Genomic DNA, 25,018 nt, shown 5'->3' with positions numbered 1-25,018 from the left:
TCACTCTCTCATATTTTTAAGTGGAGTGAACATAAATATTTACCCAGTACATTTACATATTTATAGTGTAAACATGGCCCTGAGTTCAAGCAATCTTGTAGCAAAGCGCCTGGGTAGCTGTAGGATACAACATTCACAAAAAGAACTCCATACATCTCTATACACGCGGCAGGAAGCAATGTTGGTGTTAATGGGTGGATGTCGGGTTGCGGGCAGAGTTGACTTGGGAGCATGTGCGTAGAAATTCTTACTGATGGCAATAAGTTTCCTAGCAATTGCCTGGAGCCGTTTGCCATATTGTGGTATGAAGATGCAAAGACAAGTTGAAGTTGTGCTTTTCTGCTCAAGTTCTGGTCATAGCCCTCTGCTTCTTTCTAGACAACTGTGCAGAAGGCTTTGTATGATTATCACATCATGTCTTAGTTGCAAAATCCCATTCAGGGTCTCTGTGTGTGTTTGGGTGCGCCCATGCGTGTGCACGCGTGCACATGCACGCAAGTCATGTGGGGCCCCTCATCTAAGGTAGCAAGTAGAGATTCAAATCCAGCCCCCCCCTTTATGAAGGGGCTGCGGTGGCACTGGCCCTTTGCAAATTGAATAAAATAGTACCTACTGGTTTGATGGACTTGATCATAAAACTAGGGAGAACTGGAAAAGACAATAGAGAGTTACCCAGCTCAGTATTTTCATTTCAGGGATCTGGAAATACTGAGCCTAGGAGAGTGCTTGTTCTAGAACTCATCAACATCAGCAACAAGATCAGCACGTACCATTTATTGAGGGATTAAGAGGCACAAAGCCTGGGTGAATTGTCTCACGTGCATGGTTTTACTGAGTTCCTGCAGAAGCTGACTCCAAAGTTAAATGCTCTTAATACTGCCGTCCTCACTGGAGCTCTGATAAGTGGAAGTGGGAAGGTTAAGCATTGCTTAGGGTCACGGAGTTATTTTAAAGTGTAATGTTTAAAGATGTGAGCCAGGAAACACATGCAGAAAGAAAAGAACCCCACACTAAAGATTTTATTTAACTCACTAATGAAGGAAGGAACTAGCAAGAAATTAAAATTTACCAACAGAGTATTAGAGAATTTGGGTGTATGCATGCAATTTAGCAAAGAAATGTCGGGTAACTCTGGTAGGGGGAATAATGCCAAAATAAACGATTTCTACTTTTGATCCTGGCATTGGTGAATATATTACATTACATGTATAAAGGACTTTATAGATATGCTAAAGTTAAGGATTTTGAGATGGGAAGATTATTTTAGATTACCTGGATAGGTCCATGGAATCACAGGAATTCTTATGAGAGAGGAGAGAGGGAGAAAGAAAGAGAGAGACAGAGGGAGAGACAGAGAGACAGAGATAGAGACAGAGACAGAGAAAAAGACAGAGAGACAGAGAGAGACAGAGAGACAGAGATAGAGACAGAGGAGAGAGAGAAAGAGAGAGAGAGAGAGAGAGAGAGAGAGAGAGAGAGAGAGAGAGAGAGAGAGAGAGAGAGAGAGAGAGAGAGAGAGAGAGAAGAGAATATGTGTAGCCAAGGGTGGAGTGATATGCTATGAAGGGACCATGAGCCAAGGTATGTGGGTAGCTTCTAAAACCTGGAACAGATCCTCTTAGCCCCTTCAGAGATACTCTGCTGGTACTTTGATTTCAGCCTGGGCAAAAGTAGCTTTGGATTTCTAGAACTGTAAGACAGTCAGTTAGCCCTACCTAAGAAGTGAAGTATATATGAAGTTAATATGGAAAGATTACTGGGTTAGATAGAAAACTAGTTAATACCTTTTTTTTTTTAATATTTTTTTCTCTTTTATTTCTTTCATTTATTCACTTTTTTTCCCCCTGTGTATGTGGTACTGAGGAATCGAACCCAGGGCTTCATGCATGCTAGGCAAGCACTCTACCACTAAGCCACCTTCCCAGCCTAGTTAATACCTTTTTAAAAAAAGCCACAAACCATAACCTTTGGGGTTAATTTTTCTACCAGAGTTAAATTATTTTCATCTTTACTGGGCCAGAAATTGAAAGTTAACCTCTGCAGAGATGAAAAATGCCTAGTCAGTAGAAAGCCTAGGACTATGTACACTGGAAAGCACCTCATTGTCTTTCTTTTGTTTTTTCCCCCCAAGTTTAGAATACTCTTTTGAACAGATAGGACATAGAGGAGCTAGATTTTAGCCAGGCTCTTCCAAACCTGGCTCTGTGCTGTTACCCGAAAGTGACAGGTTCTAACTTGAAGTCTGGGTGGGAAGGGGATGCTCACTGTCTTACTCTTCCCTGTCTCCCTTAGAATCTAATGATCCTGGCAGTCTGTTCTCAAGAGCTGTACTGTTTAGTTCAGTGTCATTACACATGGCCTCGTACACATGTGAAGCAGGTTCGTGGGCTGTGTTTGGTATGGTGGAGGGAAGAGCCGGCAGGAGAACAGGCTGGATCAGGAAGAGTGTGGAGTTCTCAGGAGAGAAGATGGTAAAGAGCCTGACTATAGGCAGGACCTTTGATGGAAAATGGGGTGGCCCTCTACTTTGGCAGGTGGGGTGTGGCCAGAGTCTTGAATGAAGGCACGGAAATGGAGGGTTACTTATTCTGAACATGAGAAGGAGCGCTCATGTAAGTTGACAGAGGTGATCATAGCACAGTGTCATGGACTAGTCGGCTTTACAATAGAGATTTTGTTTTAGTTCTGGAGGCTAGAAGTGTGGCATCCAGTAGGATTCATTTTTTTTTCTTGCATACTGGGGTCTCAGCGCAGGACCTCGTGTTTGCTAGGCAAGCATTCTACCCCTTGAGTCATGTGCCACGTGGTTTTTCTTTTCTTTTCCCTTTTATTGTTTTTCACATACTATCTCATGCTTTTTTCCCAAGCCAGTTTTGGACCTTGATCTTTCTACCTCCATCTTCCTAGTAGCTGTGACTATAGGCATGTACCATCATACCCCACTTGGTTTGGGGATGGAGGTCTCACAAACTTTTGTCCTTGCTGGCCTTGAACTTGAATACTTCTGTTTGTTCTTCCTGGAGTAGCTAGAACTACAGAAGTGAACCACTGTGCCTGACACAGGGTTCTTTCTTTTAAAAAGTTCCTTGAGTTTTTTTTTCTTTAACTTGTAGAGCATTATTCTCTCCTTGTTTTCACATGATCTCCACTCTATAATTGGTTATGTCTGAATAACCTTTTCTTATAAGGACATTAGTCATATTGAATTGGGGGCGGTGCATATGACTTTATTCTATTTTAATTACCTCCATCCAGGTCCTATTTCCAAATACAATCACATTCTGAGGCATGGGTGGCAATGAGGGGTGTTTAGCCCTGGCTCATGCCTGTAATTATAACTGCTCAGGAAGCTGAGATCTGAGGATCACAGTTCAAAGCCATCCTGGGCAAGAAAGTCTAAAACTCCTATCTCCAATTAACCACCAAAAAAGAGCTATGGCTCAAGTGGTAAAGCACTAGCCTTGAGCAAAGAGCTTAGAGACAGCACCCAGCCTCCTGAGTTCAAGCCCCAGAAGAGGCACAACAAACAAATAAAACCCAGGCAGTTTGGAAGGGCACAAACCAATCCATAACACACTCCACCCCCAGAGCAATTCCAGTGTGTGTGGGGTCGCAGTGTCAGAGACTGGGAGGGTGGTGGTAAGAGCTGGAGATGAAGTCGCAGGACCCTCTGCTGGTGAGTACCTTGCATATTTCCCCCCTTCCTCCCCCCATCAACAGGTGGCTTTGGAAAACCGCCTTTAGACTTTGAGCTTCCAGAGCGTTCACCCGCCACAGCCTGAGGCTGTGTGAAGCTCACAGAAGAATGCCTTTCAGGATGTTACCAAAAAAAATGAGCCGAGAAAAAGTGGTACACAATGGAGAGAACAACTTCAGGGCAAGTCCTGGAAAGCAAGCTGTGGCCCCAGGGGATCCACCAACCACAGTGCCAGGAAGGTTCACCGGCTGCATCTCACTGCGACACACAGTCACTGGCAGACTGGAACGCAGCTGGTGAATCTGACCAATATAAGGAACCAAACCCAGCGCAGCCCTCAGTGTGCAGTCATCCAATGTGCTTGTCGGCCCTGATTGCATTTGCCAGATACAAGTCACATCCACTTGGCCATTACTCAGTCTCCATCCTGGGATGGTACCGTGGTGATGGCAGATTTTATGACATTTCTGTCTGGCACGGAAGCAATGAGTTACCACTCCATCCTATGTAAATGTCCACTTGGGAAGCAAGATTAAAGGGAAAATAATCATACATTAGTCATTTTCATTCAGGGTAACATGATTCTTGGATTCTTGCTTGGCAAAAGATAACATTGGGCTGGTCACATGTGATGGCACTTGATTTTCTGTTTTGCGGGGAGCCAATACACTTCGCCATAATTTTGCCTAATAGTTGTACTGAGTTATGTTTTTAAGAGAAAGCTAGATTTTCGTTAAACACATGAAGTAAGCCAATTGGCTCAGACAACAACCAAAAGCAAACCTGTACCAGCCTCCGTTTCTGATGTGGACAGATCCATTTTATCCTTCCTATTTGTCCTCACTGAGGCCAAGTGGGTCGGGAATGAGCGGACCGTTGGTGGAGTGTTTTGCAAGGTTGTTAAGTGGGTATGGAGTTCTGCTTTGATAAAATCCACCCCTTTCCATTTCATGTGGGGACCATTCTCCCCTTGCCCCCCCTCCCCCAGCCACCCCAGCTCTCAGCCCACACGGTCCCTGAGCTGAGCTTCTCACCCACACAGCTCTGCTGTAGGTGTTGTTACCATGATCATTTCCATTTGCCAATGAGGGAAATACTATTCAGGAAGGACAGTTTGCCATCCAACTGTCCTTCCTGAATAGTATTTCCCACAAGCTGATAGGAGGAGACACTAGGATGGGGACCCAGGTGGTCTTAACCTATAGTCTACACAATTGTCTTCTTGTTCTATGTCCTGACACATGCACTATCTGTCTTGGATTTCCACCTCCTGCAGGATAACTACCCTTGGTTGATTTTCCCAATGGTACAGAGAAGTCTAGAGGAAAGGATCAGTGAGTTGCCAAGGAATTAATTTTATTAATCTTGGAATTCTTCTGGCAGCTTCAGGTGGGGAGAATTTTGTTATTTTCTACACTCCTGTGGGTTCTACAAGAAAAGAAAAATAAGATGATGAGGGAAGAGAAAGATCCAACTACACTTGGCCTTTGCCAGGTGATGGGTGAGCAATTGGCAAGCTGGGAAGTTTAGAGTGATCCAAGGAGCCAAAGTCCCAGCTTGCAGAGACAGTACCCCGTTGTCCTTGGTGGCCCTGCCCAGAAAGAGCACCATGGGCCCAGGAAGAGCTGGAAGTCAGTGCATGGATCTGATCCTAGGATGATGGGAGACAGCCAGGCTTCAGCTCTCAGAGGGCATTCAATACCCTTGAAAGCCAGTTTTTTGCCAGCTTTGTTGACTTCAGCATCACTTAACCTGTACTATTATTGCCTAGCCAGGGAATGGCTGATTGTTGAATGAAGACATGAATGAAAGAAGAATGGATGGAGCAGATGCTGGCAGGCTTTCCTATCACCATGAAGGTGAAGGACACTTAAAAAAATGGAGATTTAGACACAGTCGTCAGGAACTTTCAGCTGCCATTTATTCTTCCTTGATGCTTCGAACAGTTGAATTTATTTTTAACTCAATCTTCTTTTAAAAGTAACTTTGCTTTCTCCATCTTCAGACTACTAACTCAAGTCCTTACTAGTCTAGGATAGCTTAACCTTGATTCTATTTCTTTCTCTATAGCCTCTCGATTTCTACTTCTCCTTTCAGACAATGCTCTGAGGTCGTCTACAGTTTTGTTTCTGATTTCTCTTTTTCTGGGCATGCCTTGACCCATTGGCAACTCCCCAGTCCCTCCCCAGTCCTCATGACCCCCCAAAAGCGATGCCACCAGTGTCCATTACCTTATCAATACAATGCACTACGGTATTTCATTGTAACGAAAGTATTACCCACTCAATTTTTCCTCCTTGGTTTGTGTTCTCTTTGATTCTAAGTCTACTTTTAATTCTCTGATCATTTTTCCTTTGCAGACTTCTCTCCCTGCCCCCACCCCAGCCCTTTTATTATTCTTTTCTACGCCATCCTTGACATTTCAACTTCTGTTTGTCTGGCTCCACAAGTTGTTCTCCTTCTATGAATGCTGTGCTTTGCCTCAGTAGTGGTCACGTGACCCACCTAAGCCAATCCAAATCTTCCCTGGGACTTTGGTTAGAATTGTCAGGAAGGAAGCTCTCCTTTCTTGAAGACAATTGGCTTTAGGGATCACAGTGGCTGGGAACTACGAGCTGGGTGAACAGGGGGCCTGCCTGAGAATTAAGTCAAAATATATGGGCACAGAGGGTAGAAATACTGTGAGCAAGTGAAGATGAAATACCCACTACAGGATGCTGAGGCTTAGTTTTGAGTTGATGGCTTTTGGGAAGTGATGGATGCTGCGGTCTCTGACCTAATCAATGAGTTGATCCCCTGATGAATACAAAATACCATGGCATTACTGGAACATGCTGGAAATTAGGAGGTGGGGCCCAGTTGGAGGAAGCAAGTCACTACAGGAATGCAACTGAGGACTCTGTTTTGCTTTGGCCTCTTTCTGAATTTCCTTCTCACTGCCCTGTATGTGTCATTTGGTGAGTGGCCTCTGCCACAGGCTCTTGCCTCCTTATTGCTCTGCTAACTGTGGACTCATGATCGACAGAGCCTAAGGACCGAAATATCTGACGTTGAGACAACATAAACCTTCTCCTTGTAAGTTGTTTGTGTCCAGCAGCATTCTGTCATAGTAATGCCAAGGCAGACTAGTAATGTTACCTCTGGATTTAGCTACATGCGAGGCTTCAACTACTTCTCCATCCTAGAGTTATAGAAATGAATAAAATAAATGAAGTGGGTTTGAATCATTCCTGAAGAATGTGCCATCTAGCTAGTCTTCCTATCTTAAACCTGGTTCTTGTCAGTATGATTTCCCTGCTGTTGCCAGGGGGCTCCGTGTATCATGTGGACTTGACACAGCCATTAGCTTGTCGAGGGGTCTCTAGAACCTACCTAGGAGAGGTAAGCTCCAAAGCCCGAGGAATCAGACTGATGCCATCCATGAGAGAAGCTGGCCTCAATGCTCAGCCACAGCAGGTGGCCTCCCCGCAGCCAGCCATGGAATATAAGCATTGTACATTGGCCAAAGAGAGCACACCTGGAGAGTGTACTTGGCTTTTAGCCTCCCAGTTTGTCATCTCTTGTCTAAATTGCAGGTTCAAGCTCTTGCACACAGCTCTGGAGACCTTTGTGGTCAGACCAGATGCTTTTGAAGAGTATTTCCTGTCAGTGGATGCTCTAACTACCTTGGTACCCATGCCTTCATCTTCTGCAGTTTAGCTTTTTTTTTTTCTCACAATGGTCCATTTCGTGGAACCACAGTCCACCTCACTCTTCCACCATGATATCCTTCAGTTGTACCTGAAGAATAGATTAAAAACTGTTTCCTCCATGCACTCACAGCTTTCTGTATGCTTCTGTCCTTGTATGTGACGCATGCAGATACACTGCAGCGACCGTACCTTCTCCTCTTTACACACTGGAAGAATTTATCACTGTCACCCAAGTCTCAAAAGACTGGAAACGGGTCAGGTGCTGGTGGCTCATGCCTGTAACCTTAGCTACTTACTCAGGAAGTCAAAATCTGAGGATTGTGGTTTGAAGCCAGCCCAGGCAGGAAAATCTATGACTCTTATCTCCAATTAACCACCAAAAAGCCAGAAGTGGAGTTGTGGCTCAAGTGGTAGAATGCTAACCATGAGAGCAAAAGGTCAGGGACAGTGCTCAGACCCTGGAGTTCAAGCCCCAGAATTAGCACACACACACACACACACACACACACACACACACACACACACACACACACACACACACACACACACACACACACACACACTCTTTCCTAACCTGTTTCAGAATGAAGGTCTGGAGATAGGATCAAAAAGGTAAGAGGGGAAATCTGCTGAAGAATTCCTGAAAAAAAAGTCTTTTCTGTAAGAGTGAAGGAGCACTCCTTTTTTATTTCTGCCTCGTGATGTAGTTCTGAGAGACTATGGGCAACTATGAGGAGGGAATCTAGGAAAATCACGTAGCGACTGAACCTGAAATGCTCAACCAACCAGGAGCTTTCTCCTCCTGACTTTTGTATATGTGAGATGTTGTAACAACCCTGGAAACATTCTAAGTGATATGGAATGTTAGGTGTGCCTTGGTTAAGTGCTTTTCTCTTCTGTTATTGTGTAAGTTCTTGGCGGGGGTGGGGGGATGGGGGATGGGGACCATCTTCTCACTGGTGTATAGCACAGAGTCAGAATTCAGTAACTGTTCACTCAAGCATTTCTGTGTGCCCACCAAGAGCTACAGTAAAAGATGTGTGCAAGACAACTTGTGTGCTCCTATTGTGGAGCAAGCACCTGAGGTCTGGGGCATTGAATGAGGTCTGGGGATCCTGAATGAGTAGCCCCTCCCAGGGAACTATGGGAACGAAGGTTCTGACACTAATGTTACATCACCTCAGTGGAATTACCTGGTGCTACTTAAATTGTTTATTCAGACCTTTATTGGCTTATATAAAAGCTTACTATAAATTCTACATGTGCCCATCAGATAAATGTGTAGTGGCTTGCTTAAAGAAGGGAAAGATGGGGCAGGGGTGAGGAAGGGGTTGATCTGTCCCCTCGTCCACATGGGGGACTTTTCCTGTTCTGATGGGGGCCTTTCACCTTGTGGATCAGCGAGACAGACCATAACCAGCTGCTGCCATAATCTCAAATCCATCCAGTGCTTTGGCCTTCCCTGGGTCCTGTGCTCTGCTTTTAAATTTTGGAGGTCACCACTGGTCTTTTTGGGATTCCATTTTTTTAAATTAGAATAGTTAGAGTATTGCAACAACTTTGGCTAGGAAAATGGTGTAGCAAATCAACACGGCAAGGCGACTTTGGAGATTCCACTTGGCATTTCCTGGTCCCTTAAGTAGGTACATTTAATTTTACGGTTTAATTTTATAGAAATCTGCTGAATTTGTCATACCAACCATTTTGGAGAGCCTTGTAAACTAAGAGCAGGCATTTTAAAAAAAATACAGCCTCTGGACTCTTTTGTTCCTTCTAACCAGGGAGAAAATTACTTTAGATTCCAATGTGAACTTCACAAAGGAGCCATTCCCTTTCCACACTTCCACACCCATGTTCACGAAAGTCCTACTCTCCTCACTTTGAGGTGATACTCAGGCAGTGCGATCATATCCCCACGTGACCTGGCTTTAGAACCTCTTTAGTCAGGAAAGACTGCTCTCACAGGGAGGGTCTGTGTGGGGTGGGGTAGGATGTAGTGGAGGATCAGTGAGGATAGCTTTGGACCTAGATCATTAGTGACTATACACAAGAGGCCAGTGTGTGTGTGTGTGTGTGTGTGTGTGTGTGTGTGTGTGTGTGTGTGTGTGTGTGTGTGTGTGTGTGTGTGTGTGTGTGTGTTCTAAGGTTAGGTTATTTTTCCATTCTTTGCATGGCGACCTATTTGCTTCTCTTTAGTGTCAAATTGAAGTCTCTCAGCCTGGACCAACAACCTGGGCTTTATCCTGTCAAGCTCTTGGCTGAGTCCCCCTCCCCCCTCACTTACCTCTGTGACTCCCTGGAATCTGGTCTCTTCCCCACACATCCTTGGGGACCTTCCAGGTGCAGTCTTTTCTCCCCCCTAGACAACCCCAGACAGAAAGATGCCCTTGAGTCTCTTTGATTAGTAACACAACTTTGAGATGTCTCCCTTTGTGTTACAGTTCATTTGTGGCCTATTCTAGCCATTCACTCATCCACCCATCCACCCAAATTATATGCACGGAGCCTCTCTTACTTATCAGGTCTCATTGTAGGAGCTGAGGGTCTAGCTGTGAGTTGGCCAGGAATAGCCTTTCTTCTAGACTTTACATTTTAACTTAAGGAACAATAACAAATAAATATGAAACAGAAAGTCAGACAGGGAAATTGCACTGAAAAAAAATGGAGGTCCTGAGAATGAACCTCTTCCATCCCAATGCTGCAGGTGTGGGGTCTACAGCCCTGCCCAGAAGGGTTTGAACGACATTTAAAGGCCTGGCTGCAATTTTCTTTGTGGTGAATTGTAGTTTAGGTCTTCCCTCTCTCCTCTCCACCTCACCCCTTCCCTCCCTTCTCTCCTTAACTTAGGAGCAAGTCTCCTTTGCAGTTTAACCGCTTTCCTGTATGTTCAAGTTTTCTCCTTTTATTTCCTCATATATGTTTCCTCCAACACAATTTAGTATTTCTGGTCCATGTTAGCATCTGTTTCTCAGCAAACCTAGGCTGACACAAGACTAATACAGCCTGGAAGAGTACAGGGGGTACACTGGAACCCCAAAGAGCCTGGAAATGTGGGTCAGGAATGGCCTCTTAAGGAAGGTGACATTTGTTAAGGGACTTGATCTGACTGAGAGAATGATACACACACACACACACAAACACACACACACACACACACACACATACACACACACACACACACACACACACACACACACACACACACACACACACACACACACACACCATGGAGGCACCTCAAGTTCAGAAGAAGAAGGAAGAGACTCAGCGACGTTGGCTTTTGGGGGTAGGAGGAGCAGCAGGGCAATCTCCAGAATCCCAGGATTATTAATAATCTCCAGGATTATTAACTGTCACTAGCTCCCTCCCATTTGACTTACTCTGATCTTATCAGTGTTTCATTATGTGGTTCCACTTACAATTTTGTGTGAACAAAGGGTTCCAGGCTTGAAATTATAAAAAAATTCTCAAGAGGAATTCTTGGATCCCCCTGCTTAGGTCTCTGTCCTGTCACGAGCCAGAGAAGAATAAGCAGCAAGAGAAATGACCCGAGAGCCCCACTGTACCCCAGCGATACTGGATTCTGTGCGGCAGGTGTAGGTGAGGGGCATCCATCCAGTGCAGACGGTGAGCGCTTGCTCATTGGGAGACTTGTTATTTTAAGCTCAGAAGTCCTACAGTTGGATGGCAGCCAGAGGAGACTGGCATATCCTGAGCAGGTGGAAGGAGGCCCTGGGCCCTGGGGTTCGGGTGAGGATGGGGTTCAAGGGTCATCTTCTCTGTGAAGCACAGAGTTTAAAGGAACAGTGGAGGGTAACAGCTGTGCTCAAGGACTTTGGGTTTAAAATGTAAAATATTAATACTGCCCAGAAGGAAGGTGACAGAATTCACCTGTTACTAAGAAGGCTGGCAACTGGAATGTATAAACACGTCTGGAACTAGTTTAAAGGTAAAACTTTATTTCTTCCTCCTGAGTCTTCTCCCCTCCCTTCCTCTCCCTTCCCCTCTCTTCTCCTCTCTTTCCCTCTTCTCCTCTCCTCTTTCTCCCCACTCCTCTTCTCTTCCTTTTCCTTCTCTTCCTCTCCTCCCTCTCCCTCTCCCCCTCCTATTTCCTTATCGTCTCTTTTTCTCCTTTTGTTTTCTTTTCCTTTTTTTTTAATGCTTGAACTTAAGGCATCACACTTTCCCAGTGTCTTTGCTCAAGGCCGGCATTTTACCATTTGAGCCAACCCTCCCTCCCCTTCCTGGCCTTTTTCTGGTTAATTAAAGATGAGTCTCTCAGATGTATCTGCCTAGGCTGACTTCAGACTAAACTTTTAGTTTATAAACAAGAGATTTGACCAGAGTAAGGTGTTTCAAAAAATAAACTTTGAGCTGGGTAGTATGGAGTTGCTAAGGCAGTGCTGTAAATAATCAAAAACCTTTCATCATCCAGGATGGCTGCTCATTATGTCTGATTTCACACAGCAGAGACTCCTCCTGTCCCTGGTATGAAGCCACATGCCACATCCCAAATAACATCTGTTATAAATCACCAACCACATCTTATTTCATAGGAAGCCCTAACTGTATGGAAGATTGAAAATGAAGGATAATCTTTCTAGTTTAAAATTTGGATTTTAGAAATGGTGCAGTGGCTCAAAATGGTAGAGCAAAAGAACTCAGGGACAGTGCCAGGCCCTGAGCTCAAGCCCCACAACTGACTAAATAAATATATAAAATAAATTAAATCTAAAAAAAAATCCCTTGGATTTTTGTTTCTTGAGGAAAAAGAGAGAATGGTTACTGAGACGTAGCCAGCTGTCTGAGTAAACTAAGGAGAAATGTCCATGGCTGAAATGAGATACAGCATTCATTCGTTCATTCATTCATTCACTCACAGGGGCATCCGTCCCTTGCTCACTTCATTAATTTTGCAAATATTGAGTACCTTGATTCTGGGGGCCATGCGAATGATTGTGATACTGTTTTCCCCACAGAGATCTCCTTTGGTGCAGAGATAAAAGGGACAGTGTGAGAGAAGTGGTGTAAACAGGTGATTCTATGAGAAACTTTAGGAGTGGCTTTGACGAGCAGAAGGTGAGTGAATGGGGCTTGGGGGGAGGGGGAGGATGAGGGCAGAGGGTCCTTGGTGGACAGCGGGCAGCTTTTGGGATCCAGTGGATGTGATGCACGTGGAGGAGCTGCAGGGAACTGTCAGTGACGGGACACTTTGTGTTCTGCTAAAGACCAAGGAAAGCAAGGCTTATGCCTGTCTGGCCTGCTCGGCTCTGGGGCATTTGAACTTGTCCTAGTGGGCTACCATGCTTACCCCAGGTGCATCAAGGAATGCCTGACTCTGGGTGAAGCATTCCATTCCAGAGCTTCGACATCCTAGGTGGGCCTAGTCATGGCCTGTTATGGATTAGCCACCTTCCCCCTTGTGTCACGACCTGCTCCTTTGAGTCTCGGACTACTCCTGGCCTGACCCAATATAACCTTAGCCATAGCCTCGCCTCTTTGTTCAACCTCCTTTCCTGTGGGAAGGTGCTTTGCCCCTGCTGCTGTATCTCAATAAATGGTCCTCGCCCGTTGAAGATCCAGTGTGGCCTGTTCCTTTTGCCTCCATTTTCCTAACAACTTGTACATCTTGGTGAATGGGATGTGGGCTGACATGACGGTGTTTCAGTTAGTTTTGATCCTTGAGAAGCATCATTGTTTCTGCGTGTCCATCTGGGACCTTCGTCATGGAAAGAATCCACGTTGTTAGAGTCAGCTGCTTGGTAGCCTTGAACTTGACCTACCACCGAAAGCATAATCATCTCCCCCACCTCTCAGAGGTGTGAAATAGCTTTACCTCAAACCACTAATGGCTGATTTCATTTGCTCCTGGAATGGCAGTTGTTATACAGATCATTAAGCTCAAGGCCTACCAATACACCTGGTCACTCATCCTCTCCATCATCCGCTCCGTGAGTGCTGAGAGGCCTCTTGTCCACCCTTCCTGCTTTGTATACTGGATGGCCTGAGAGATGGTGGAAGGGAAATGCTATAGAAATGTGTTATCTTCCACACAGGAATGTGGAGCTGAGCTGGGTGTGTGAGCTGACACCCAAGTGAGCAGTAGGGTTGGCTTCGCTCAGGGCCTCTCAGCCTCTTTGCCGGCAGCATTTCATATGGGTGGGGGTGTGGGCTGTCTGGTGCATAGACGTTCACATTAGTATTCGTGGGAGGACAGTAGCACCCCCGATCCTTCTACACGGTGATAGCACATAATAACATCGAAGGGACATGGGCCAGATTCCAGGCCCTGGGTTAGGAATCAATTGTACTTGGAAAGCTTGTGAATGAGGGAATTTGGGATCAGATGTGATTTGCTTAGTAATGCAGTTAGAATGTGTCCAATCTGAGGTCAACTCTGTGACCCCAGAATCCATGCTTTTTTTGTTGTTGTTGTTGTTGTTTGGTCATGGGGCTTGAACTCTGGGCCTGGGTGCTGTCCCTCAGCTCTTCAGCTCAAGGCTAACGTTCTACCTCTTGAACCACAGTGGTTTTCTGGTGGTTAATTGGAGATAAAAGTCTCATGGACTTTTCCTGCCTGGGCTGGCTTTGAACCATGATCCTCAGATTTCAGCCTCCTGAGTAGCTAAGATTACAGGTGTGAGCCACCAGTGCCTGGCCATACCTCCATTTCTGGCCTTTTGCTGCTTAGTTGGAGACAAAGAATCTTATGGATTTGTCTGCCTGGGCTGGCTTTGATCTGGGATCTTCAGATTTCCTGAGTAGCTAGGGTAACATGCCTGAGATTCCAGCACCCAGCTGGTGAACAACTGCCAGGAATTAAAAAACTTAAGCATAACACAAATACAGGAGATATTCATCCATCTATTTCCCTTAAGATTTAAGGTTTTAAGGGAAAATGAGGCAGGCTAAATTAGGGAAAATGAGGCTTGGTGAAAGCAATTCAGATACTAGGTAGCTAAAAACAGAAGCACTGGCCTGAGAATGTGACTTAGTGGTAGAGTGCTTGTCTAGCATGCATGAAGCCCTGGGTTCAATTCTTCAGTACTGCATAAACAGAAAAAGCCCCAAGTGGTGCTGTGGCTCAAGTGGCAGAGTGCTAGCCTTGAGCAAAAATCAGCTCAAGGACAGTTCTCAGGCTCTGAGTTCCAGCCCAAGACTGACAAAAAACAAAAACAGAATAACAAAACAAAAATCCCAACAACCCCAAAATAACAACAACAAAACCCCAGAAGCACCTTCTATGCTTCAAAGAAAACAACAGAATGCATTCCTCCTTGAGAGACGCATTTCTCACCCCAAGAATTAACGCATTTGGCAGGATGTCTGCCTTCCAGAGAGAGAAATGCCCACCCCCCAATGTAAGCAACCTCCTATCCAAAATGTAGACAACACAGCGCCTTCCTTATCTCAAGGATAAGCATCTGTTTTATGGCAGGGTGCATTCTTACCTGAAAGAAATGCCCATCAGGAGTGATTAGAGCAAAGATTAAACACCTGTCTTTGCGTAACTTTGAAGTCAGACCCCCTTGCCTTTACCCTATAAATACCCCTGGCATTCAAAGAGCTGGGTGTCTCTCCTCTAGAGCACCCACACTCTGTTTGGGTGTGTCTCTGCCTTTTGCCTTTTGTCTGCCTGCTTGCTTACTTACTCAATAAACTCCGCCAAGTTTTCTTACCATTATGACTCGTGCAGAAATTCTTATTCTGTGATTGAAGTCAAGGACCCTAAGTGAAGAGTCCTTATGTTTAAAGGGAAACTTAGTAACCGGTGACATGCTCAGTGATGCACTGAATTCTCCATGTAAGTGTGCTTTATAGTAAGAAGAAACACTCAGTTTTCTGTTGGGAAGAATCTGTGTGACCATGACATTGGTGTGGCTCTGTTACCTGGCGTGGTTTCTAGATCCCAGACCTCTTTGATGATAGAGACAGAAAGCTTCCAAAGGCTTTCCACCTGTTCATTTAGCATTTCCATTTCTTGGAATTTATCCTTAGAGTGGAATCAAATATGTATACAAAGATTTATGCATAGGATATTTGATTTTAGCATGATTTGTAAGAGCAAACATTGGGTAAGATGTTGGGCAAATAAATGCCAGCATTTCCAGATGGTGGTATGTTCAACTCGTAGATGAATATTTTCTTCCAAGAGAAAAACTTCATGTTATATTATTCTTTGAAGGGAAAAAAATAGATTTGAATACCATGGAGCATTTGATCTGGAGTCTGGAAACTGTATATTGAACTTAGGGGCGGGGCACTGTCCCTGAGCTTTTATGCTCAAAGCTATACCACTTGAACCACAGCCACACTTCCAGCTTTTTTGGTAATTAACTGGAGATAAGAGTCTCATGGACTTTTCTGCCCAGGCTGGCTTTGAACTGCAGTCTTCAAATCTCAGCTTCCTGAGTAGCTAGGATTATAGTTATGAGCCACATTCTTGTTTTTGGCCGCACCACCGGGGATTGAACTCAAGGCCTCTTATTTGGTAAGCAAGCGCTTTACCTTTTTTTTTTTTTTTTTACTTTCAGTTTTTAAAAAAAGTCTCATGTTTTTGTCTGGGACTGACCTCAGACCACCAACCTCCTACTTTAACCTCCCAAGTAGCTGGGATTATAGGCATGAGCCACTAGGCCTGGCCCACACATGTTGTTTTTATTACCATTATTTTTTCCATTATTATTTTGGCTGCGATAAGACCAGAGCTTGGATTCTGGGTTCTCACAACAGGGCCTGTCCATTGGACTCACTGGTGCTCTGGGCTCCCAGGTTATTGAGTACCAGAAGCCTAGAAAACCGTTGGCTGGATATACTAGATATCCTGGCATTTGTGACCGCGACCCTGAACCTAATCTATCTTGAATGTTTCCATCTTGGAGCCTCCTGCACCGAGGTGGTCAGGGAGGTTGGGCCACACCCAGTGCTGAGCAAGGCTGGTGGTCCTATGTCCACGGTCCTCCCTTGTGCATAGCTTAATGGGTTCTTGGTCTGCAATTTGGGCACTTGGCAAGAACTGAACCTGAGAAAGGCAAGGGCCCGGCCTTGGGCCTGATTGGAAGCCCACCTCTCTGCCAATGCCATGCATAGACTGGTCAAACCCTCTTATTTTATAAGTGGAAATCAAAGCTTTGAGAGGTGAATGATAACCGGGTGGGTGCACTGGGCTTAACAACAGAGGTTTCTCCACTAGTCTACTCAGGACAAGTACTGCCTTACTCCCCTGGGTCGCCACTAGAAGGCCTATTTGAGCTTGAAGGGATCCAGGGCAGGCATGGGATTCCCTAAGTCAGCCTGGTTCTTCCCAGAGATCTTTCCTTCGCTCCCTCCCCCTCTCCCTGAGTCTCCAAAGCCTGACCATTTTGCTGAGAAAGCTTCTCTGTGAATTGTAGGAGGGCAGCCCTGCCCCTCCCCCCGGGGATGGGTGGGTGAGCAGTTCTGGGTGGTTTCCCAAGAGAAGAATGACGGGAAATAACCTCCAAGAGCACCATCTGAAGAAATGTGGACACGAACTACGTGCGCACACGAACTATGTGCGCTTCGAAATTTTCTTGTTGCTATACTATAAAACGGGAAAAGAAACAGGTGGAAACTTTGTAAAAAATATCGTTTTCTTGTTAGGGTTAAGGTGTGTTGTACAAAGGGGTTACCATTTCATAAGTCAGGTAATGAGCTCATTTCTTTCTTTGGACAATGTCAGCCCTTCCTTCACTTCCCCCCAGTTATCCTCTCCTATTCCTGCCCACAGGTTACAGAGTTCATTTTCCACATAGTGAATTCTGAATAACATTTGGTCAACCTTCCTCCCTCCCTTTCTGCACCAAAAAAGCACCCCAAAACAAAAGCACACACCACTTTCACCACCACCAGTCTCCAAGTCCTCATTTTCCATTTTCTGGAATTCGAGAAGTTACACCTTTGAAAACTTCCCCTAAGAGTATCATCTTTTAGTGTGTGTATGAATGCCTAGAGTCCTGTATACGTTATCATGTCTAGTGATATTTTAGGTCTAGCTTCCACATAGGAGAGAAAAGATGCACCATTTGTCCCTGTGAGCTTCCCTTACTTAACATGATTGGTTCCAGGTCCATACTTTCCCTGAAAATGATGTAATTTTATTCTTTCTAATGGCTCTATAGAGTTTCATTGTGTATGCAACACATATTTTATCTGCTCATTTATTGTAGGGCATCTGCACTGTTTCCATAACTTGGCTGTTGTGAATAGTGCAGCAGTGAACATGGGTGTGCAAGTGTCTTTACAGTATCTTGACTTGTGATGTTCTGGGTAGATGCCAGGAGTGGTATGGTTGGGTTGTAGGGAAGGTCTCTGTTTAGTTTTTTGAGGAACCTCCAGACTGCTGTCCAGAGTGGTTGTACTCCTTTATATTCCCACCAACAGTGCAACAGGGTTCCTTTCTAGTGGAAACTTTTTGAATAATATATTTGATATGTTCTGAGACATTAAAAATATCACTTCTGCAGGTCATCAAAACCGAGCCTATGTGGACTAGCTATTTTGCTTTTACAGTGGAAAACATGGATTCAAGCCCCTCAAAGTGTATCAGACGTAAATGTTTTCCAATGACCAGTGTCTCTTTATTATTTTAACTTAAACATTGAATTATTATTGTTAAGTCGTTGTACAAAGGGGATACAGTTTCATAGGTCAGGTTATGAGTACAGTGCTTCTAGGTCAAGGCCACCATCCTCACCATCCCTTCTGTCCTTCTCTCCCTTTCCCCCTCCTGTCTCTACCCAGTTATCCTGGTGGAGAACCACACGCAGTGGTGGTGGTGGACAGCAGGAGGCAAACGAGTCGCCATTTCTGTGTGTTCTCTCTTAATTTTCCCCAAGGCTGGAAGTGGATGATGGAGACCATGGGACTTTCAGTAGCATGGGTGACTTTGGGGCCCATCCTGGGTGGAATCTCCTTATTGGTCTAGGGACCCCCAGAGAATGCCTGGACCACAAGAGGCGCTTGCTGCCTGTGGGAATGATTGCTCTCTCTACTGGGAGATGGCAGAGGCAGCATGGCCTGGTTGGAGCCTGCTCTCGCCTGGGCTTTGTGGTGGGGTGAAGTATGCAGGGGACCAGGAAAAGGTTGCTTCTTTTAAGAATGTCCAAACCCCAGAGTCCCTTGACTTTGAAACTTAGACGCGCTAGTGCTGAAAGGAGTCTCAGAAAGCGGGAGTAGGATTGCTTAATACAGTTCTGTGGTTTCCAAACTTAAAACAAAAGTGACTTATTTTTCCTTAGACTTATTCAGCCAACAAATCTTTGGTAGGAATCTGTAGTCACCGTATTCAGAAAGACTGCGCCCGTGAACTAAACACTGTCTGAAATGACATGCTAAATCACTTCACTGGTCTCTTCTAAGATACATATGAACAGATCCAAACTGAACCAGAAGTTAAACAAGGAGAAGTCAAAGCCCCTTTGCCTCGCTTGGACAAGTTTTTTAAGATGTTTAAAAGCTCTTGGAATGTACTAGCTGTTCAAGAAGTTTTTTTTTTTAATAGATGAATGTTAGAGGTCAGGTCAGAATGGAACAGCATCAAAGACATTAGATTGAAGGAAGGGCAAGTGAGAGAAAGGATCGGTAGGCTACATCAGGAGGTGTGGCGGATAGGCTAGACAGTGTCGCTTTGTCATCTGATTGCTTTCGTAGCTGTTCAGCCAGGCACCATGGGTGCCTCACTTCTGTAGTCTCAGCCACATAGGAGACAGAGATCAGGGGATCGTGGCTGGAGGTTAACATAAGAAAAAAAATTAGCGAGACTCCATCTCAATAAATAAGCTGGACATGGTGCCATATCCCAGTCAACCCAGCTACTCAGGAGGCATCGATAGGAGGATCTCGGTATGATGCTAGTCCTGAGCAAGTAGCAAGATCCCACTACAAAGTTACAACCCACCAACAAAAGAAGTAAAGCAAAAAAGGGCTCAGGGCATACTTCAAGTGGTCCAACACTTACCTAGGGAGCAGGACGGCCTCTGTTCAGACCCTAATACTGACAAAAGAAATAAATGAAGAATGTCTACCCAATGCAGACATTCTACCTAACCCTTTGAGAAAGTGCTCCCGTCACGTGATTCTGGAATCTTCTGGTAGCAGAGTCCCAAGGGTAGTAGGGCAGACAGGTCATTGTATTTGAGTCTACTGAGTACAAATGGGGTCTAAGATTCAGTCTTGGAGATGACAGACAGAGTCTAGAAAGGGGAGCTGTGAGCTCTTGTCTGTTCTTGGCAACAGGATGAATGTCCTTGGGCCAATCAAATCTGACCAAAGGTCAGGATCATGGGTAGGAATTATGAAAGACAAACTTTACCTTCGAGGAGTGTGCATCTGGGGTGACCATAATGTAATACAGAACATGGCCATAGCTGAGGAAAAACATTCCTGGAGTCCAAAGGGAGGCTCAATAAAGAATAATCTATAGAAAACTATGGGCCAGAGGTGGGAAGGTGGCTAAGTGGCAGAGTGCTTGCCTAGCGTGCATGACACCCTGGGTTCAATTCCTCAGCACCACTTAAACAGAAAAAGCAGGAAGTGGTGCTGTGGCTCAAGTGGCTTAAGTGGTAGAGTGCTAGCCTTGAATAAAAGAAGCTCAGGAACAGTGCCAGGCCCTGAGTTCAAGCCCTAGGACTGGCAAAAAAAAATGGGCTACCGACTTTATCTTTTAAAATAAATTTTGTTTGCTTATTTATTTTATTTTAAAAAATCACCCACATGTTTCTACAAAGAGGTTTCAATTCAACGTGTCAATTAGTGAGTGCAATAGCCTTTGATCAGGGTCAACTCCTTCCATTTTTAGAGCAATGTTAGACTGACAGCACAATTGAGAGAGAGGTACAGAGATTTTTGTCTCCCTTCTACTTCCTTATCAATGTCCCCAGCAGAGAGTTCCATCTGTGACAGTTGATAGCCGACCTTGATACTGTCCTGCGAAGCCCACCGATTACATCTGGGGTCACTCCTGGTGTTGTACCTGTAGTGGGCTTGGAGACATTTAGGATGCCATGAGCCTATATGAAAGTACCATACAGAGTAGCTTCACTGCATGAAAGTCTTCTGTGTGCTGTCCATCCATCTCACCCTTCCCCTCCAAACCCCTAGAAACCAGTGAGCTCAGGCTACGATTAAGGAGGGACCTTGGAAGTAGGCTGTATTTATGAGATGGGAGTCAGGAAGCCATCAAAAGCCTTTGAGCAGAGGAATGAGTTGATCAGAGCCTCTGGGCTCTTGAACTGGCTTCTCTGACTTCCAGGTGCTGCTCTGTGTTTATCTTTCATTCTCCATGGTTCTTTTTGGTCTGGCACTTCATCGGTCTTGGATGACTTTGGCCCAGGTTACCCAAGGAAGCCGCTTTCCTTCCTCTTCTACCTCCATCACCAATCAGTGATGTGGACTTGGACCAAAATCCAGACTTGTGACCATTGGGTGACCTTCCAAGGAAGAGTTCATGGGCGCAGCTCTTGGCTGCCCTCTTCTGGGCTCTCGTAGATACAGCCACCTGCTCTTCTGCAATGAATGAACACCCTCTTAACAAGACTTCCTCCCTCTTATATCTGCTCTTCAGACTCTCCCCCTCCCTCCATGACTTGCAAGTCAGTAAGATTTTAAGTGTCCACAATGTGCTTTCATTGATGTAGGTTTTTTTTCATTGAAGGATCTAAATGGTACAAAAATGTCAGGACACTTACTTTGTTAATTTACACATCTTAACTTTTTTGTACAAATAGAGATCCCTTTAGTTTTGAAAGCTGTTGAAGAGGTAATGTGTTTGAATGTTATAAATATGTAAGGCTTACCTATTTATATTTCCTTGGAGAGCATCTTTCCCCATCAATCATAGCCGGATGCCTTCATCAAAATACAGAAGCGCATAGACACATTTTTATTATTTACAACGGAATCAATGCAATACTCTAATTAATGATTTTTGTAAGAGATAATTACTGTTTCCAGGGAATTGGAGCCTCTGACACAGATCAGAAGCAACCTCAAAGGTGGTTTTTTAATTTCATAAGCTAATAGATAATCCATCTCATCAAAATACCTAACTTGATTCCTGGTCTTGCTGTGGGTGATAGAATTACTTGTTCTGTTTTTTTTTTTTTTTAATGCAAGCCAAAGGCTAATTGCTTTTGTATTTCAGTGAGTAGATACCCTCAACCCCAAGAAGATCCTACAATCCCTTCACCAAGCCAAGACAACCTCTTGCTCTTCTGAATCTACATTTAAAACTTCCCCTTCCTTCCCCCCCCCCCCAATACATTCAACTTCAACTTACCTTTCAAAACCAACTTCAAATCCCTTTTCTCTGAGATCTCTTCTCTATAGCACAATCTTTCTTTCTTCTACACACTTAGACCTCTAGTTTGGGGGCATTTATTTAACAAATGCCACTTATTATTTTGTAACCTGCGATTTCTTTTAATGAAACATTATTTAAAATTTGTACTGCCATTTAACTTTACAGACATTGAATTTCTTCTCCCTCATACCCATGATTTTCTTTGCTTGCTATATCTCTCCTTGAATTCTGAGCTTTTTTTTTCTTTGAATGTCAGATACGCCATCTTACATTTGTTTGAATGTCTATTGCTATATTCAATAGATGAGCAGCGAGGCTGCTGATTGATGGCTTGTTGTCTCATTTGCCTATCCTAACTCTAATTAGTATACTTGCCTGAGAAATTATTTACAAAAGACAGATTGGCTCAAGCTATCATTAACACTTCTCTGAAATATTTTCATGCCTTCAAAAGCTTTGCAAAATGCATCGCCCAAATGGTGCTACGTGTCTACGCGTGCGCACAACAAAAGAAAGTTAAATTAAAGTCAGCTTCGTCTTTTGTTTATTAAAGTTTTATTACAGTTATACGTAGGGTACCAAAGCACACTGGAAAACAGCACATGCAGCACACCTTGTGCTCCACCATGATCTGTTTTCTAGAATCAACAGGTTCCACTCTTTTTTGTTTTGCTTTGTTGTATTTTGGAAGTACTAGAGTTTGAACTCGGGGCCTTGTGCTTGTCAGGCAGGTGCTCTACCACTTGAGCCAGACCTTTTAACTTTTGCTATTTTTTGAATAGAGTCTTGCATTTATGCCTGGTCATGTATTTTGCATTACGATCGCTGAGCTTGCTCAAGTTCAACTATATTGGTTGGTAATTATTAATATGCTTTTCAAACTCATGAACTCAGTTCGAATTCAGAAGTTCCCACATGCTAGGCAGGTACTTTGCTGCTGATCTATACCTCCAGCCCCAATTTTATTTTTGGATCCGGTCGTGGGGCCTGAACTCTGGGCCTGGGTGCTGTCCCTCAGCTCTTCATCTCAAGGCCAGCACTCTACCACTTGAGCCACAGCACCACTTCCAGCTTTTTTCTTTTTGCTTATGTGGTGCTGAGGAATCGAACCCAGGGCCTCATGCATGCAAGACAAGCGCTCTACCACTGAGCCACCTTCCCAGCCCCCCTTCAGCCCTTTTTTGTGCTGGTTATTTTTAAGGTAAGGACTCACTTTCCGTTCAGGTACGTCCCTGGACTGTAATCCACCTGTTTTTGGTCTCTCACCATTGCTAGGATGACAGGACTATGCCACCTCATCCAGCTGCCCTCCATTTCAATGGCATTTCATGGGGGCTTTTCTTCTCTGGTTCACCTGGAATCATGAGCCTCACAATCTTAGCCTCCCATGTAGCTTAGAATGATAGATCTGTCCTCTGATGCCCAGGTATGGCTTTAAAAGACGTTCTTGTGTTTTTAATTTGCCTCGGCTAGCCCCAAACCATGAGCCTCCTATTTTCAACCTCCTACATACTAGTATTGCAAGTGTGAGCTATTGGTGTCCAGCTTTCAGTTGATTATTTTTGTCATTATCTCTGTGACACCAGTATGTTCATAGCTTTTTTCTTCTAGATTTAGACATTACTTGACACCAGGGTTTTAGCTTTCTGTGACCACTATGTATGATTCCTGATTATTGCATTATTTCATAGTTTTTTTTTCAGTGAAACTCTAGGAAATCTATTATCCTGTCTATATAAATACTCTTCGTAGCTCATCATTTTTATTTTCTTGTATAATATTTAGATTTCCCTGGAGTTAATAGTTACATTGATTTTAACTCCTTAATTTTGTTTTCTTCCAGTATTTATCCAAGACTTTTTCCTTAATTGTTTCAGTCTTCTCTTAATACTCATATCAGGCTTTCCAGCAAGGACATCTCTCTTGTTTGTTTATTTTTCTTTCTTTTTTTAAAAAAAACTTAGCAGTACCAAGAACTCGAAAGCTTATTTTCTAGGCAAGTGATTGCTCATTTGAACCAGTTATTTTAGGATAGACTCTTGAGTTTTTGCCCAGGATCAGCCTTGGATCACAATTATCCTATGTAGCTACTAGGACAAGCATCTACTATCATAGCTGGCTTGTCAGTTGAGGTGGAATCTTGCTAATATATGTATATACATTTTTGTTGGTTGTGGGGCTTGAACTCTGGGCCTGGGTGCTATCCTTAGCTCTTCAGCTCAAGGCGAGCGCTCTACCACTTGAGCCACAGTGCCACTTCTGGTTTTCTGGTGGTTAATTAGAGATAAGAGTCTCATGGACTTTCCTGCCCTGGCTGGCTTTGAACCTCGACCCTCAGATCTCAGCCTCCTGAGTAGCTAGGATTACAGGTGTGAGCCACTGACGCCCAGCATTGCTAATATTTTTCCTAGTCTACCTTTGTACCACAGTCCTCCTTATTTCTGCCTCCTGAGTGGCTAGGGTTATACCACATAAAGATTAGGACGGCAAGCTACTGAAGGAAGTGTTGCAGGAAGAGTTGGAGGGACCTGGCCTATAGCTGCTGCAGTGGTAAGATGGGGATTAAAATCCACTGCTGCATTTGACCAGATACACGGTGACCTGGACAAACCATTGGTGACCTTGTTGCAGCTGGGGATGAGAGTCTGATCGGCACTCACGGAGCAAAGATGGCGTAGTTTTCACTTCAAGTTCGATGCTTTCTTTAGTTTCCTAAACTACCCAGAATGGAGTCATCAAAAGTATTCATGAAACCAAATAATTTGTATCCCCTTTTCCACATCTCGCAGTCTGCCTGGACCCTTGAAGATGGCTGGCACCGGTCACTCTTTCCCTCTGTGAGTGTGAACACGGCGAAATTGGTGCAGAAAGCTCTTCATTTCTCTCCATTGGCGAGCCGGGCAAAGTCTCCACAAACAACTGGGCATGATATGGGTTTGTCAGCCCTTAACCACAGAAGCGCAAGGGGAGACTAGAAAAACCGACTGTCCTGTGTTAAGTGTGGGACATAAAACTCACTTCCAAGAGCAATATATTGAGTCAAATGAGGTAATTGTGCTCCAGGATCATATTCCAAAGGGGCTTTCCAAAGCAATAAAATAGACAGCAAAAATGGTGGTGGCGGTGGCGGGGAGAGTTAGAAAATGATGTGTGTGGGGGGAGGGAGTGGGAATGGGAGAGAGAAAGGAAATACGTATCCATTACTGCGAGTGTTTGTCTGGCCCGTGGGGTGTGCCTGCTGACAACCATTTCTGGTTGTGTGGAGATCTGTCATGGAGACCAAGGAGACCTCTGCCTCAGCTGCTGATG

Source organism: Dipodomys merriami, unplaced genomic scaffold, assembly GCF_024711535.1.
Source record: "Dipodomys merriami isolate MVZ:Mamm:240054 unplaced genomic scaffold, mDipMer1.0.p SCAF_4, whole genome shotgun sequence".
NCBI classification, from domain to species: Eukaryota; Metazoa; Chordata; class Mammalia; order Rodentia; family Heteromyidae; genus Dipodomys; species Dipodomys merriami.
Note: the sequence above shows the minus strand (reverse complement) of the source record.